Genomic DNA, 15,576 nt, shown 5'->3' with positions numbered 1-15,576 from the left:
TCTGGTCCCAATTCACATTATTCAGTCAAAATGACCTTTGAGTGGTTTTTGTAACTGTCGAGGTCCCATCAAATCACTTAAGGATAACCAATCTTAATGTCATAGTTACAGATCAGTCTGAATCTAAGGCAGCTCGCGTACAGGGGCACATTAATCCTCAGTGCTCTGCATGAACCTCTCCACCTCTGGCTGTAGCTCACTTTAAACTCATCATTGATAACAACAAATTATCCATATTCAGTGCATTTCTGGTGAAAATTCAACATTTGTTGAAATGGGTATGAACATTATTTTCTTACTCTGCAATTTGTATTAGCATTGCACTGTATATTACATAAGACTCACTGCAGTAAATACAGTTTCTTTGGCATAAGTGCTTCATCCTTTTTTGTACTTCTTACTTTTTGTGATGGAGTTTCTTGATCCAAAGCAAAATGAAGCTGGTAGAATTACAGGGTTTTAGATGGAGCCTTTAATTCAGCTGGAAACAAGTTAAAATGATTCCTGTTTGGTTTGGGATTCAGGTAGATGAAGAAGCATTTTCCCCTGCCTAATTTCTTAGATTTTTGCAGATTTGTCACACTTACATGTTTCATGTTACATACATCATCGTGCATCATCAAACAGATTTTAAAATTAGACAGCGATAACCAGGGTAAATAGAGAATGCAGTTTTTTTTTTTTTTTAAAGATGATTTCATTTATTAAGGTGAAAAAAACGCAATCCAAATTTACCTGGCCCTTTGTGTAACAGTAATTGCTCTTTGAACCTAATAGCTGGTTGCATCACTCTTGGCAGCAAGAACTGCAAAAAAGCTTTTGTGATAACTAGCAATGAGTCTTTCACAATGGTGCGAAGGAAGTTTGCTCCGCTCTTCTTTGCAGAATTGTTGCAGGTTACTCGAAGAAGCTATGTGGCTCTGTCCTTCTGTTGACCCTTAGTGGTGTTCTGTTATTGTGCAATAGAGAACACCATATTTGACAATAAGGGTGTTGTGCACATGCCACAAGAACACCCTAGGTTACAGGCAATGATTTTTGTCCATGTCTTGGACACTGGGGTAAAGAAAAGGGCTGAGCTGTCAACTGATCACCAACTGAGGTTGAGTTAGGTCACCACCAGGGGATGGACCTGGTTCCAACATATTGTCAGGGTGAGCTGGGAGCATCTGGTAGAGGCCCCACTCTCCACAATAATCAATTCCCGCCTCTTGCAGAGCTTTGATTGCATTCTGAGGGAAGCTAAGGACATTGAGTCGAAGTGGACAATGCTCAACACCTGCATTGGTGAAGTTGCTGCAAGGAGCTGCAGCCACAAAGTAGTTCCCAAAACCAGATGTTGGACACCAGAGGTGAAGGAAGCTGTCAAGCTGAAGAAGGAGTCTTATTGAGCTTAGTTAGTCTTGGTTAGGCAGTGTGGTGTGGGAAGAGTTTGGTACTGATTAAATGTTCAGATTTGACAGTTTTTTATACTGCAAGAGTTTTGACCTTTTAAAATCTTTAACTCCTGTTACAGGTACTGCAAAACATTAGAGACTATCTTCCATTGTTCCACTGCTACAGTGGGGCAAAAAAGTATTTAGTCAGCCACCGATTGTGCAAGTTCCCCCACCTAAAATGATGACAGAGGTCAGCAATTTGCACCAGAGGTACACTTCAACTGTGAGAGACAGAATGTGAAAAAAAAAATCCATGAATCCACATGGTAGGATTTGTAAAGAATTTATTCATAAATCAGGGTGGAAAATAAGTATTTGGTCAATAACAAAAATACAACTCAATACTTTGTAACATAACCTTTGTTGGCAATAACAGAGGTCAAACGTTTACTATAGGTCTTTACCAGGTTTGCACACACAGTAGCTGGTATTTTGGCCCATTCCTCCATGCAGATCTTCTCGAGAGCAGTGATGTTTTGGGGCTGTCGCCGAGCAACACGGACTTTCAACTCCCGCCACAGATTTTCTATGGGGTTGAGGTCTGGAGACTGGCTAGGCCACTCCAGGACTTTCAAATGCTTCTTACGGAGCCACTCCTTTGTTGCCCGGGCGGTGTGTTTTGGATCATTGTCATGTTGGAAGACCCAGCCTCGTTTCATCTTCAAAGTTCTCACTGATGGAAGGAGGTTTTGGCTCAAAATCTCACCATACATGGCCCCATTCATTCTGTCCTTAACACGGATCAGTCGTCCTGTCCCCTTGGCAGAAAAACAGCCCCATAGCATGATGTTTCCACCCCCATGCTTCACAGTAGGTATGGTGTTCTTGGGATGCAACTCAGTATTCTTCTTCCTCCAAACACGACGAGTTGAGTTTATACCAAAAAGTTCTACTTTGGTTTCATCTGACCACATGACATTCTCCCAATCCTCTGCTGTATCATCCATGTGCTCTCTGGCAAACTTCAGACGGGCCTGGACATGCACTGGCTTCAGCAGCGGAACACGTCTGGCACTGCGGGATTTGATTCCCTGGCGTTGTAGTGTGTTACTGATGGTGACCTTTGTTACTTTGGTCCCAGCTCTCTGCAGGTCATTCACCAGGTCCCCCCGTGTGGTTCTGGGATCTTTGCTCACCGTTCTCATGATCATTTTGACCCCACGGGATGAGATCTTGCGTGGAGCCCCAGATCGAGGGAGATTATCAGTGGTCTTGTATGTCTTCCATTTTCTGATGATTGCTCCCACAGTTGATTTTTTCACACCAAGCTGCTTGCCTATTGTAGATTCACTCTTCCCAGTCTGGTGCAGGTCTACAATACTTTTCCTGGTGTCCTTCGAAAGCTCTTTGGTCTTGGCCATGGCGGAGTTTGGAGTCTGACTGTTTGAGGCTGTGGACAGGTGTCTTTTATACAGATGATGAGTTCAAACAGGTGCCATTCATACAGGTAACGAGTGGGGGACAGAAAAGCTTCTTACAGAAGACGTTACAGGTCTGTGAGAGCCAGAGATTTTCCATGTTTGAGGTGACAAATACTTATTTTCCACCCTAATTTACGAATAAATTCTTTACAAATCCTACCATGTGGATTCATGGATTTTTTTTTTCACATTCTGTCTCTCACAGTTGAAATGTACATCTGGTGCAAATTACTGACCTCTGTCATCATTTTAAGTGGGGGAACTTGCACAATCGGTGACTGACTAAATACTTTTTTGCCCCACTGTATGTGATTGTTTTTTTTTTCTATTTCAAACATTAAAAGAATATTGTGATGAAGTCACTTTTTCCCATTTGTTCTAATAAAGAACACAAAGGTAAACAATAACTTTGGCAGGATTATTGTATATGTTTGACTTGTCAGTTACAGTCTACATAGAAATTTGAACGTGGAGAACTGGAATTTATTGAAATGCAACCAACAGTTGAAGCTAGGTAAAACATTTTTTTTAAGTTTCAATCCTACAGTTTAAGTCTCAGTAGATCTCAGTGGTCCACACATTACGAGATAGTGAAAACCTTTCAAAATACAAAATGCTTTGAATGAAGCAGAACTGTAAGCAGACGTAAAGGATTCATAACAAGAGGGAACATGGAGCCATTTCCAAGAACGACAAGGAAGAACCTTCCTCGTTGACCTTAAAGCAACAGCTTGACTGTAAAGTCACGTACATGATTCCCACTTGTATTATATTTCAACGACCTCTCATGGCTGTCTTTACGGGATGAAGTTAACCATCTCCATGACAACTCAGTTTTGTATTACTTCAAGAGGATTCTTGACATTTACTTGGAAGTTTCCAAAGAGGACTTGTGATGGCAAATGAATCACTTAAATTACTTTATGAAACCTGAAAGTGATATTTGATGGTATAAGAAGTACACCGAGTAAAAATGTGAAACCTCTAGTCCAATTTGGGCACAGCACTAATTTCCTATTCAAAATCAGATGAATGTCCAAATGTTTCCTGCAGCCAAATTACTCAAAGTTTGAGGTAATAAATACCAGCATTACTGATCCAGTCTGGTTTACTTATGAAAGAGGGAATCTAGTAATAATTTTTTACTCGGTACTGTCGGTTGATGCTCAGGTGGCCAAAGTGGTGGACCCTCTACTTTGCTTTACCAGAGACAGTTAAGAAAGATCATGTCTTACATATTCACTAATGACTTAATAGCATGGATGATGCTTTTCTATCTCTTGCAGTATCGACCAGTTCAGAGCACTTTACTTTTAGATCAGTAGGTGAAATATCCAAAGACTGCAGTTGGTCTGAAACACTGCTGTCAGCCTTGTAACATGTACTGAAAGAATCAGCCCCGATATATGAATTGTCGCTGTCCTTCAGTCGAAATCTGGGAATGCTAGAAATGGTTTTACGATATTACTGCTTGATTTTTAAAGCCTTAAATGATGGGGCTTCTGTCCACATCAGCAATCTTTTAACTTTTTTTGTGATTCACGATTCTCTACTTGGCCCTAAACTTAGGAATTTGTTAACTGAGTCCCTCATCTGTGGAATTCTCTACTTGGAGATCTCAGGCAGGCACACTCAGAGTTGATTACTACACACTGCTTGTTTTTAAGTGGAGACAACAAACAGTGTTGGTCAATGATACAGTCATTGTGCATTTAACAAAGTATCTGTCATGATATTATGTAATAGAAATTAATGTTAAATATGTTTCTGGTTAAAATGATTTAGTCTTTCCTAAACACTAAATAGCCATCTATGGATAATGGGAAGTTGCCTCTACCCCCAAAGAGCCAATCAACAGCCCAACTGGGGAACACAACTTTTAAATCCAACAATATGTGCTTGAAGTGTAGAAAAAGGGGATAATCAAAAATGTCTAATTAGAAATTACAGCCATTTTTACTTACTTACTTACTTAGTCCTCCAATTTCAGAGGTGCAAAAGTAATTGGATATTTGCCTGACAAGCATTCATGGCCAGATGAGGCGTGTCCTCTCAGTATTTCATGAAAATTAAGCAGATAAAAAGTCTGACGTTCGTTTGAAGTGTTGAACCTGATTTTGGTAGGAGTCCAGCACTAGGCTGAAAAACAAAAAATAAAACTACCAGAAAGATCAGAAAAACTTAAGGAGTGGCCAAATTAATAATCTGGTACATAGTTTTAAAAAAAGAAGAATGCTCTGGCAAGTGTAGAGACATCAAAACGCCTGAAAGACTACAGAAGATAGCTAAAGGCACAAAATTATTTTTATGGTTAAGAAAAACAACTTTACAGCATCTAGATAGATACCGTATATAAAACAATCTAAAACAATCCACAGATGCCTTCATGAATGTAAATACAGAGAGACAGAAGATGGAAATCACTGGTTATGAATTGGTATTGACATGTACAGCTGGTAGTGGGACCTTGTCATAGTGTTTAGTGATGATATGACTGCCATCAGAAGTAGCAGGATGAATTATGACTTGTACAGAGTTATACTATCTCTGCCCAGGTTCAGCGAAATCCTGCAAAACTAATTGGAGAATGGCCCAAAACATACTGCAAAAGTAACCAAAGAGCTTTTCAAGGCAAAGAAATGAGATATTCTTAAATGCCCATGTCAGTCACCAGATCTCACCAAACAGTGAGGTTTTTAAAAACTGAAGATAAAACTGAATACTGAATCAAGCAGCAACCGAAGGTAGCTGCAGTCAAGACCTGGCAGTTCATCTCAAGATTGGAAACAGCATTTGGTGCTGTCCATGGGTTCACTGACTGACTACAGCTACTTGAGGCAACTGTTGCTGTTATTTGGCGCAATATAAATCAAATTGAATCTAAGGAACTGAATTGAATTAAAATGATTTTCATCCAAGTCTTAAAAACAATCCTTCTAATTCGATCGTGGCTCAAGAGTTGGGAGTTCGCCTTGTAATCGGAAAGTTGCCAGTTCGAAGTGTCCTTGGGCAAGACACTTCACCCGTTGCCTACTGGTGGTGGTCAGAGGGCCCGGTGGCGCCAGTGTCCGGCAGCCTCGCCTCTGTCAGTGCGCCTCAGGGTGGCTGTGGCTACAATGTAGCTTGCCATCACCAGTGTGTGAATGTGTGATGACTGGATGTGTAAAGCACTTTGGAGTCCTTAGGGACTAGTAAACCCATTTACCATTAAAATTGTCAGTTCATCCAAAAAATAGCCGTAATTCTGAAACAGTTTATGCAATGCTTTTTTTTTAACCCCCTTGAATTACCACTAAAAGCACTTCAATCACATCTTGATTTTGTGGTGGTGTACAGAGACAAAATTACAAAAAAAAGTCAGAATTCTGACTTTTTCTCAGAATTCTGGGGCAAAAAAAACGACGCCCACATTTTTTCTCCACTGGTCCTAACCCACTTCCGTACAAATGTAAAAAATTGTGTCGCTGACCAAAATTTATGGACCTAACTATGAACCACTCATGTTGAATGCATGTCTACTTGTTACTATAGCAAAGTGTGAAAAGCAAGGCTCAGTGATAATTATGATGTAGTCGAACCATTAATGAATGAATAATACAAGACCAAAGACTGTAAAATTGAGTTTCCTTCAAAAGAGTACTTTTTGGCCTAGGTATATGTCAAGAGCACAGTATTAGTGTAGTAGTATGACCCACCCGAGCTTTCAACTGTGTAGAGTGAGCCTGGCCAAGATGAGGCTATGCGTTGCTGTGGATTTGTGTTCAATTCTGGTCACATAATCACGCTTTACTTAAAGCAACCAGCAACAGGCCCCTGATTGTTTTCTACCTTGTTGTCAAATGGGAAATTAAGACCTAAATGCAATCGATTACCTAGTAAGATGAAACACCAGCAATGACAACAGACTCAGAGGCACAAAGACAAGGTTTTATCCAGGAAGTAATTTTGTGTCTTGACAGCATCTAGTATAATCAGCAGATTGTTCAACGCTTTTTGTTGTTGTTGTTTTCGTTTGGTCTTTAACTGTGTTTTGGTTTGGTTATTGCTGATGTTTCCAGCATCATTGGGGTGTTCTCGAATAAGATGAAAATTAATTTTACCACTAAAATGTAATTCCTAATTCATTAAAACAAATGCAAAACATTGAGGCCTAATTTGTTTTTGTTATCTTGTAAACTGTGAGCTGTTTGAGAGGAAGCCGAAAATCCTGTTCAGTCTTTCATTTACTTGTGTGGAATAACAATGGCAGACTCAGGCTTATCATTTAACACAAAAAGTACTGACAGATTAAATTACAGTTATTTACAGTATTGAATAGCTTCTTTGAGACTTGATGAGAGGAACATATTCCTTAGTATAATAAACTGGAGGTGGCACAGAAGCTAAAAAAGATAAAACATTGGAAAGCTATAGCTTTTAGAGAAGTAATGACATATGATTGTTTGTCTTAGGAGGACTATTTCTATTTAAATAAGCACATTTCCCATGATTGCACATGGGCAACAGTATTTTTGTGCATATTTTGAAAACACTGTTGCTAATTCTTTCACTTTTTTTATTCTTTTAATTTGAGTGTAAAACAGCTATCTCAGCTTTTAACATAAATTCAAATGGTAAACCTTTAGTGTCACAGTTATATATGGTATAAAATGCTAAATGCATCCTTTGTTTCCTATACCAGATGGAAACATGACAGTTCGTTTAGGTAATAGGAGAATGCCATCTGGTCCCATCCCAGCAAAGGTATGTTCAAAGGATTTAACGCAGGCTGACAGATGCTGGATCCAAACAAACACACAATAAGTCCATTATACAGAAAATGCAATCTGTTATTGCGAGTTCAAGAGGAAGGCACAAACTGTGCTTCCAGCACAGAGACACACACTAGCAGATGACAGTAGGATGCAGAGTATGTAAACACTACTGTATATGCAAATATTTAGCAGCCCTGCTTAACATTCAGGCTTATGTGGGTTTTTGCAGATGATCAAATTAATTTGCTCCATCAACAGCCTGCATCATGTTTAGAGATGTGTCGAGGTTTGCACAAAAAATACTGTACTGAGAATAATAGAGAATAATAAGAGATTTGCATAAATACATCAGAGGATATTTCATATCGAATTACAATCACGCAGTTGTGCTCCATAATCAGATCCCTTTGAATCAACTTAAATTACTTTTGCCACATGCGTTTACTCTAAACAGGGATTGTATAAGTAGCATTCATTTGCCACTAGACATGTTTGCAATTTCAATGAGGCTTCTCCCGACAAAACTCGCTTTAGTTTAGCACTTGGATAGAAGAGGTGGGCAAGTTGAGATTCTCAATGAGATTGAAATCATGTCAGATTTTAGGCCTTAAGTGATTATTACGCTCCTGCTTCCATGTGCCCCATGAGCGCTTTATTGATGATTCCTGTTTCTCTGCTTGTGCCCAAAGGTGACCGGGCATTTGCTGTCTGATTCCCTCAGCTGTGGAACTCCCCACCTATCTCAGATTGGCACATGAAGATTTGATTACCACACATTTACTGCTTGTTTAGTGGGGACAAAAGACCATTTATAGAACAAACCATAACAGAATTAAGTGACATGATTAACGCTTTTTCTTGGCAATTAAAGCAATCTTATCTTTCTTCTAGACATGCTGTTGCATGTTCGGAGGCAGCAGGCAGTATCTGCAGCCAAGCTTTGTGATATAAGACTCTCTCCAGTTAGTGCCCAGAATGTGAATGAAAAGGAGAAAGTGGACAACTTTCTTTTTTTTGTTATTGCTGTTAATAGCTTTCTTAACTTTGAGAGATGTGAATGGGTCCCTCAACAGCAGGCTGTGTAATGACTTGAAATTGAAAACAAACATTACACAGAGCTCAAGTGTCATTGGGTAAATTTAATAACCATCTGTACCAATTCTGTGGTGCTCAGGCTGACTTTGTTTGACCTCAGTGGAGAAAAGCAAGCGAAAAGAAAAATTTCCCTCACCAATAGACAATATACATTAATTTCCTCTGGTGTATTTAAGCCACATTTATAGTCTGCTGTTTTTGTGGTTTTAAAGTTTTAAAATTAAAATTTCATAATAATAAAAAAAAATCTTCTGCTGTGGCAATAATTATAATAATAATTGAGGCCAGTGAGGCAGATGAGAGGTTAATTAGGTGAAATATATTTTTTGGACAATTTAAAAAAAAACTTTTTTAAGTCTCATTATAATAATTATTATTTTGAAACAAACTCCCCCCTGAAATCCTTTAGCGTTTAGATTGGTGATATTCACTGATACGGGGATTGGACATGTGGGCAGAAAGCATCTGTAGACATAATACTGATGTGTACGGTATGAACTTGTCACTAAAGCCAATCACATGGAAGCAACTCAGTGCATTTCAGCATGCAGACGTGGTAAAAACAACCTGTTAAAGTCTGATCATCAAAAAGGGGGAGAAAGATTTTTTAAGTGACTATGAATGTGTATGGTTGGTTCTTGGTGCCAGATGGACTGGCCTGGCTGGAGTATTTCAGAAACTGCTAATTTACTGGGATTTTTCCACAGTGAGGTTTATACAGAATTGTCCAAAAAAGAGAAAATATCCAGTGAGAAATGAAAATGCCTTGTTGATGCCAGATGTCAGAGGAAAATGTCCACACTGCAAGGAAGGCAACAGTACTTCAAATGACCACTTGTTACAACAAAGGTATGCAGAAGAGCATCTCCGAATGCAGAATATCTCGAACCTTGAAGCAGACAGGCTACAGCAGCAGAGGACCACACTGGGTGGCACGCCTGTCAACTAAGAACAGGAAACATAGGCTACAATTCATTCATGCTCACTAAAGATGGACATTAGAAGATTGGGAAATGTTGAGGCTTGATTTCTGCTGCAACATTCAGATGATAGGGTCAGAATTTGACTTAAATAACAGCACTGATCCATCTACTGTATTAACAGTCTAGGTGGATGGTGGTGGTGTAATAGTTTTGTTTGGGCCCCTTAGTACCAGCTGAGCACAGCCTGGGTATTGTTGTTGACCATGTTCAACCCTGACCACAGTGTACCCATGATTTGGTGGCCACTTCGAGGAGGATAAAATAAGAAAACACATATTCTTTCCTCAGTCAAAAACAACTAAAAATCATTACATTTTAAGGGGATGGTTAAATTCTAATAAAGTAAAATAAAATAAGGGAACTTCATTTATACAGCATTTTTCAGAAAAGACATGCAAAGGCTTTAAAGTGCTTAATTAACTTGGCACTTAGTTATTGGTGCTCTTGTGACCAGTACAAACTGGTTAATAACTGAATATTCCTAGTGGAAAATCAAATATTACCATCATCCAGGTGATCGCCATTATATAGTAGAGTGCATTTGAAGTAGCACAATCCATTAACAAAGAAAACAAATGATAATGAACTTAATTTATGCAATAACTTTTCTAACTATGTTACAACATGCATTTTAGATAAAAGATGCACAAGATCTTTTAAACACTTTATCAAATTAGAGATTAAATGAAACAGGCGGCCAAAGCATTTACAATCACATCTCCATTGCCTCCAGCACAACATGACTAAAATTTGTCACACTGCTGGCGTTCTCCATTATCTTCCTGATGTTATTAGGTCTTGATTAGCACTCTATTTCATATTTATTTATAATGTGAGAGGTTACAGCTCTGTAATTCCATTTGTACAACATGATTGTGCTTCAAGGGACTAAAATTAAATCTCTCAGTGTCTGGACCAGATCTGGACATTGTATGGCCTCTAGGCAACATCCGGCCCTTTGGTTGTCCCTGAGTGGTGAGGTCAATGGTAAAGTAGGATTCAAACATAAATATCCACCATACAGTAGTTTGAATCACCATTAGGAGACTAAAGTTGCAGAGAAGTACAAGAATTTGACTGATGCAGAGTGGCAACAGACACCTGAACCTTTGCTATTAAAGCTGTAAAAGCAACAAGCTTCACACATTCAGGGACGGATTAGTCAAGATCAACCATAAGACTAGCCATAAACTCAGAAAAACTAGTAAGCCATGATGGGGAGTTGAAAAACAAAGCGGGCAATTTTGACAGCCCAGACAATCGTTTGTTGTATCTGGGGTAAAGAAGATTATTAAGACCTGGCAGTGTGCACTGAATGAAAGGGACTCAGGCAGAGAATTCTAGGGAGGTAACTTAGATAACGTAGATAAGCTGGGGCTGAAAGGGGATTGTTGATTAAATAGTGGTAAACTGTTGGCATGTATTTTCACTTTTTCATTGCCTAATTGTAACATTTAGCTCCACCTGTAGCACTTTATAAAGAAATAAAATTTATATTAATTATTGGTTCTGATGTGGCCCCTTGGGAAAAATTAATTGCCTACCCCCATCATTTTGAATCAATCACAGGCATTTTGGAAAAGATGATCTGTCGAGCATGAGCACTGACTCTCACACCATGACAACTGTAAGCTGAATGAGCAGTTCAGACTGACATGCGCATGTATGTTCCTCCAGTACTGACAGTCATCGTAGAAAGTGTGGACGTGCCGCAGCTGTGTTCAGTCTTGTGGTGAACTCAACTTATGAACTATTCAATGATTTTGTTTTGATATTCCTTTTTTTGTTGTCCCAGGTCAAAGCACATTTTAGTTATTTGAGCAGGTTTAGAGTGAAGATAAGTTGGAAAACTGTAGACATGAAGCCATACATGGAAGTAAAGCAGCTCTGCAGTACCTCCTGTGTCACATTCCTGTTGTGTTATCTCACCAAGCGGGAGATAAAACCAACAAGGGAGGGTAACTGGAGAGAGAACTGAGGTTCCAATGACAGCTGTTAGATTTGTATTGTTGATTGTCATTTATGCTTAGAAATATTTACTTATATATGCTTAGAGTTTTGTAATTAGTTGTAGATTGGTAGAGGTTTTGATCCTTGATAGTCTGCAAACTTTGTGTGTATTAGACAGCACTTTGGGAGCATGAGAGGTCATACCGTGTCTTATTGTTTTATGGTAGGATTAACGTAGTTGCGTCTGTTCTAGTCTAAGTGCTCTTTGTTTAGATGAACTGCAGGACTTCCTCACCGTGTTATCTAGGATGAACCATCTAGGGTGAGGGGGAGGCTACCCTCTTCCTGACCAAGGATGTTTGACCCTTTGATCAGCAGACCACACACACACACACACACACACACACACACACAGGCAAGGTACTCTTTGTGTATGTAGACGTCATATGTTAATGAACTTATGCATATTCATGTAACCTCAATAAAAGGACAGTGATACGGGAGAACGGACGAGACCAACTGGAGTCAAGCGGTTGTCCGGTTCTCTCCCGTGCACGAGTAACATGAAGAACTTTGCCTATTTGTGTCTTGCTTAGCAGTGTAATTATATTGTCTTAACGTTCCAGCGAATAGGTTTATGCTACAAACCTAACATTAATTGGTCCTTCGATGCCGGAGCCCTGGAATCGCATTCACCGAGGGGAGGAGAGGCACGCTGAAAGCCTGACGTCAGCCAGGAAGTTCCTGTGGATTCGCGGTCTGTCTTTTCTCCTCGATGAATGACGGTCGGCGGGATTCGGGCTGATATTACACTCTAAGCAACGCCAAGTAAGTTTAAAGAGGCCGACTCTATAACCGTGTCGTTGTGCAGTCTCCGCCACTGTGTGAGGCGTTGAGAAGAGGCCGACTCTATAACCGTGTCGTTGTGCAGTCTCCGCCACTGTGTGAGGCGTTGAGAAGTTCGCTACTTTGTGTGGCGATACCCGGGTTCCTTGCTACTTTGTGGAGCAAGAGGTTCCTCGCTACTTTGTGTGGCTAGAGGTGAGTTCTCCGCCGCTTTGTGGGGCGTTGAGAAGTTCCGCGGGGTCCAGATTGTGCTGGACGATAGGCCTATTTTGTGTTGTTTTTGTTGTCGTCGTCGTTGTTGTTGTTGTTGTGTGAGTGTGTGCGGAGCAGAACATGTGGTCTGTGACACCGACTGTTGTTGTTATCATGGGTTTCTAAGCAACCAAGAGTGAGTCGGAGGGAGACAGACGTTTGTGCTGGACTTTGCTCTTGGCAGCACAAAGTATTTATGTAAAAAAGAGAGGGAGCGACGGCTCCACAGCTGCGCGGGTTCACGCGAGCGCGGTCACGCGGGTTTCACGCGGACCTGAGCCGTGCGGTTAATCGCAGGCTTAAAAATGGAAGAGATTAAAATGTTAGAAGTTTTCAGAAAACACACCAGCCTTGAAGAGCGTGTGGAGAAGGCCAGCCCACATCAGCAGCTATGCTCTGGTGGATGGCTGTCCCCCCACCCCTTGCTGACACAAAACGTTAACTCTTCAGCCTGTGTGCCAGACCATAGACGTAATTGAGGTGGATAGTTGTTAAAAGTCATCTACATTACGCTTGTGGTTGCTTAAATTCAGTACGATGACATGTGAGGTGAAGTGATATAGATAAATATTTAAACTACTGAAGTGCATAGAGGCACTTGACCTGTGTGGAAGACGGTCGTCTTATTATGAACCATTGTTGAGATGTGGAGCACACCTGTGAAAACAACTAATATGCTGAACCCTGTATGAAACATCTAAAAGTACATGATGGAGAAGCTGAGTTGAATATGAAAGTGTAAGACTTTGCCACTGTGGGCAGAGCAACTACTGTGTGATGTTGCGTTGCAGTTTTTTTTTTTCTTCTGAGCTGATGAGCAGGCTACACATTATCAGATCGAGAGCTGTCTGAGAACTACTCTAAGAGAGGGAAACAGCGCTATGATAACTGTGATAACTGGAGTGTGCAACGTTTCCATGAGCAGTTTTCCTGCATCTTGACTTGTGTGTAGAGTGTTCATAACATCAGCATCATGTTTTTGATTATTTGTTTGTTGGGTTGAAAAATAGTTAAATAAACTGGTGATCATATTTACGGATCACCATGGCACATATCATCAGCCATGTGATTTATTTTTGCAGATGACAAAGTGAGTGTGAATGTGTCTGACATCACAGTGTTTTTGTGCACTGTGTAAGAGTAATTGCCTTTGATTGTGAGTGACAGCGGTGATTTTGCAGGTCACCAGCTATTGTAAATAAAAAATAAAAAAAAAAGAGTGAATAAGAGGGAGAATTTATATTGTAGGAAAAAATAATCATAGGAAAAAGGTTTTGTGTTGATCAACCAAAAAAAACAACTATAATTTCATTTTCTGCTTTTAAGAAAGGACTGTTCACAAAAACACAGAGCGAGAGAGAGAGAGAGATATGTGTTGATTAAGCAGTGATGATAATAATGAAATGTCTTAGTTTGTCACTTTCAGGTGAAAAGCAGACCTGAATCAATTTTCCACATGCAGCGGTCGGAAGAAAGTTATAGTTTAACATCATTGGAAACATGCAGGCCAAGTTTCTGGCTGACTTATTTACAGTGCCATGTGTTTCTCAACCTCACAAGCGAGCTCACTCCTCCCTGAAGATAAGGAATGCAGCTCTGGAAATAGCTGAGAACCATGTTGACAAACAACAAAACTAACTGGTATGTTTGAATGTCTATTCTACATACATTTGGACTCTGGTCCTATGGACAACGATGGAAACAACTGGAAGAGACATTCATGACGCCCTGCAGAACTTAAACCACTCTGCAGAGAGACATGTGATGTGCACACCTGGAGGAAGCATTACCAAGCTGAGATGTTTTTGAAAATGTTACTTTTTTATTTTCACTATTAAATTAACAATTTCTTTGTTTGCTCGTAAGATGCAGTTTGCCATGAGATGAGCTCAATGAATGGGATAACTGCTAATACATTTGTTGAACTGTGTACCTTTTCAGTAATTTAGGGTGATTTGACATATGCTGAGTATAAAAATGTTTGCATTGAAACTGTCAGACATGAGGTATTCATACCTGGGAACTTTTCAGGCATAAAGGTCAAAAAGGGGGGAAATGTTAGATTTGTATTGTTGATTGTCATTTATGCTTAGAAATATTTACTTATATATGCTTAGAGTTTTGTAATTAGTTGTAGATTGGTAGAGGTTTTGATCCTTGATAGTCTGCAAACTTTGTGTGTATTAGACAGCACTTTGGGAGCATGAGAGGTCATACCGTGTCTTATTGTTTTATGGTAGGATTAACGTAGTTGCGTCTGTTCTAGTCTAAGTGCTCTTTGTTTAGATGAACTGCAGGACTTCCTCACCGTGTTATCTAGGATGAACCATCTAGGGTGAGGGGGAGGCTACCCTCTTCCTGACCAAGGATCAGCAGACCACACACACACACACACACACACACACACACACAGGCAAGGTACTCTTTGTGTATGTAGACGTCATATGTTAATGAACTTATGCATATTCATGTAACCTCAATAAAAGGACAGTGATACGGGAGAACGGACGAGACCAACTGGAGTCAAGCGGTTGTCCGGTTCTCTCCCGTGCACGAGTAACATGAAGAACTTTGCCTATTTGTGTCTTGCTTAGCAGTGTAATTATATTGTCTTAACGTTCCAGCGAATAGGTTTATGCTACAAACCTAACAACAGCCATGCAATATCAGTGAGATCTGAGCTTAAGTAATCAACGTCTCTCATCTAACAAAATCTGGATAATTTTTAAACTTGTTCATTAGATTATAAACTTATAACTGGGATTCCTACTTTTGCATTAAAAAAAAGCAAATATCACATTGACATAAATATTCATATATTTATATTCTCTTTGAG

The sequence above is a fragment of the Copadichromis virginalis genome, linkage group LG5, assembly GCF_057382275.1.
Source record: "Copadichromis virginalis isolate Kocher_CV1m ecotype Utaka linkage group LG5, C_Virginalis_male_GT1.1, whole genome shotgun sequence".
NCBI lineage: Eukaryota > Metazoa > Chordata > Actinopteri > Cichliformes > Cichlidae > Copadichromis > Copadichromis virginalis.
Note: the sequence above shows the minus strand (reverse complement) of the source record.